Raw genomic sequence first — 541 nt, 5'->3', positions numbered from 1 at the left:
TAGGGGGTGTGTGGGCAGCTGGGCAGGCAGGTGTTGGTGGGGACAGCAGGTCTTCAGAAGTGGCCCAGGTGTTCCAGAATGTGTCCACCCACTGGTTGTCCTGGCATTCCTGCAGCATGATGGGCTGCCACCAGTGCTGTTTAGCACAGTGAGTCCAGAGGTGCAGGGCTGGTGGGACAGTAGGACAACGATGGCCCTGGGAGCAGCTTTGCAGCAGCAGAGCCCTCAGAAATCCATGTACCAGTCATTCAGCAGGCAGCCTGAGTGGGCAGGGAAGTCAGGCAGTGCTAAGCGCCAGGCATGTAGAATAGTGGTGGGCGAGAAGGACAGCTGTGGCAGCCCTGTTACCAGATTTGCCTGGTAAATTTGGGGTGTACTCATTTATTAGGGGTACATTTCTGAGGTTCCTGTAATTCTATCAATGTGCTGCTTGTGTTACTTGTGTTTCTATATGTACCTGTATCTTTCCTTTCTGCAATTCCTCACCCCCAGTGGAGCTATCTTGCAGGACTCAGGTTTAATGGGGCTGGGTTCCTCCAAC

Source organism: Gavialis gangeticus, unplaced genomic scaffold (assembly GCF_001723915.1).
Source record: "Gavialis gangeticus isolate Ggan-Ray unplaced genomic scaffold, GavGan_comp1, whole genome shotgun sequence".
NCBI classification, from domain to species: domain Eukaryota; kingdom Metazoa; phylum Chordata; order Crocodylia; family Gavialidae; genus Gavialis; species Gavialis gangeticus.
This window is presented reverse-complemented; position numbering follows the sequence as displayed.